Source organism: Poromitra crassiceps, assembly GCF_964638095.1.
Source record: "Poromitra crassiceps genome assembly, chromosome: 16".
NCBI lineage: Eukaryota > Metazoa > Chordata > Actinopteri > Beryciformes > Melamphaidae > Poromitra > Poromitra crassiceps.
The window spans coordinates 3,425,773-3,428,272 of NC_139645.1; the positions used below are offsets into that span (position 1 = coordinate 3,425,773).

The 2,500-nt window shown below is 44.2% G+C and overlaps 1 protein-coding gene across 2 annotated transcripts in view; it reads left to right on the top strand.

Moving 5' to 3' along the window:
- The window catches only part of map2k5 (mitogen-activated protein kinase kinase 5), an 87,609-nt gene that overhangs the window by 63,956 nt on the left and 21,153 nt on the right, over window positions 1-2,500 (top strand). The gene's annotated exons all lie outside the window — the stretch shown is intronic.

Below are 2,500 nucleotides of genomic sequence, written 5' to 3' on the forward strand. Positions count from 1 at the left end.
CTTAAAACTCGTTATAGAAGGATTTTTCAAAATGTCTATGGAGAAAATGAATGGGGAGCTTACTTCCGGGGCTGTGATGTCACAAAAAAGTCACGTGACTGTTGAGCTCTATATCGTATTGAGAGAGAAAGGATATATGTTGATTAATATTGCTAATGCTACACAGTGGCTAACTTTGTACCTTCAAGGATACAGAGGGGCTGAGAGAGATGGAGTCGTGAGGGGAGGGGCTGAGAGAGATGGAGTCGTGAGGGGAGGGGCTGAGAGAGATGGAGTCTTGAGGGGAGGGGCTGAGAGAGATGGAGTCGTGAGGGGAGGAGGGGCTGAGAGAGATGGAGTCATGAGGGGAGGGGCAGTAATAGAAGGTCAGTGTGGCACAGCTGTTCTACATGATATGGCTCATAGAATCTCAATTGACAACATGGACCAAGCCTGAACACACACACAAGCACACACACACACACACACACACACACACACACACACACACACACACACACACACACAGGGGCTCACATTGACAGTGGCCAAAAAGACATTTGCCATGAGACTAACTATTGGTCATAAAACACTTAAAGGGAGACTAACCCCCCCAGATTTCTGGCAAAACGGCATTCTGCTTGATTTGAAAAAACAATGAAAGAGACAGAAGAGGCGTCTCCTCTTGTCTCACTATACTCTTTGGCTGTGTTCAGACCGGAAAAATAAACCGGAAACCGCGCCATGACACTTTTCCCCGCATAGAGGAAAAACGTTATATCAGAGATAGAGTACGTCATAAATATAGCCACGTTATAAACAACTAACCAACGCTGGTGTTTCCGTATGGGAACAGTGTTACTCGAAATGGTTAAAAGTTATATCAATTTGGTCATTCAGTGGCGTTTTACTGCCATGTAGAGTAACAACGTTAGCAGCTAGCATTAGCCACAGTAGCTGATTAATAATCCCATAAACCCTTTAGGGATGGGCATTTCTAGCAAAAACACTATTCGAAATTCGCTGGCCAAAGTCGACTTTTAATCGAAATTCGAAAAAAAAAAAAAATGTGAGTGAAATGTTGCATTGTCTCCCCTGATTCTAAGTCTAAGGCTTTATTAATTAACACGTTCACTGCCAATGACGAGTTGACTCGTCAAACACAATCCAACCGTTCACTGCCAATGACGAGTTGACTCGTCAAAAAAAAATATATTTTTTTTTGACGGTGCTACGTGGATCAATGTCCCCCACGTCTCCTATAAAAATATTGGAAGTATTGAATGTGTATAATCTATTTTACCGACCAACTAAGTGGCGACAGTGCTCTCCCCACAGAGAGAAAGCCAACCAAAAACAGCCGCGGGAGCAAGCCATTCTCAAGGAAATGGCTTGGCGATTTTACAGTCATCAGTCACCAGACTCGCCCGAGAGCGGCCGCGCCAGCAGCAGCACACTGAGAGCGGAGAGCGGTGCTGGCGTGGGGGATTGCAAATTTGCATAATAGATTATGGGTGAAACACACTTTGAAACACCCGCAGAAAGGCCAGAATCGCACGCATTCCGAAAACCCAGAAACGAACGAGCCTCATTCTCATACTGTAGGCGAAAACGCTTTCACGCTGCTGCACACCGGCGCACAACGGTGTGGGGTTCCAAAAATAGACTGGGTGGGCAGCATAAAGCCTAGAATCGCACAAAGCTTCATCAAAGCTCTCAACCGAAAATCCAAGAAACGATTGAGTCCCATCCACAGTCCACACTCGCCACACTCGCCGACGAGGGGCCGCCAGAGAGGGAGGCTGCTCACTGCTCAGACAGGCAGGAGAAACTGGCTTGTGACAAACGCCACCAGACACGCCCACGGAGGGAGGAGTTTAAAGGAGAGGGTGTTCAGAACTATATTGTTCAGATGTCTGATCTCTCACTGATGCCAAAAATAAATGGTTAAAGTGACTGTTCTGCCTGTTTGATTGAATTTCACAAAACTGCGATTATCTCAGCTTTCACTCTCAGACAGCTGAAACCATGCTGTACTCAACGGCTAATATCTACATAACTACTAACTCTACAAACTAACTCTTTTAGACAGAGAAAGCACACATTCTATTAGTACTTTTGTGAACTTTGTGTTCACAAACTCCAAGCAGAAAATAATCCTCGGCTCTTGTAAAATGAGCCAGAATCCTCAAAAAAACCCTCTGGCAGAACCTACCTACAGTAAAAAAAAAAAAAGGCTGGCAGTGAATGTGTTAATAGAAAAAGCTTCTGCTGTGGATTTTTAGCTCAAACAAGCATTGCACCACTGAAGTAAAGAACATGTTACATGACATTGACATTTTCGAAAATAAAAAACAGTTTTGACAATCATGAGTGGTTCATTAAATATTTAGTAGGCTCAGGTCTGAGTGCCAAAGGGGTGCCAAAGTCACCCCCTCTCCCTCTTCATGGGATTTCATCCGCCATTCATTTTTCCATAAACCTTGCTTAAAATGCTTATAAAAATTGTTTTACTTACTCA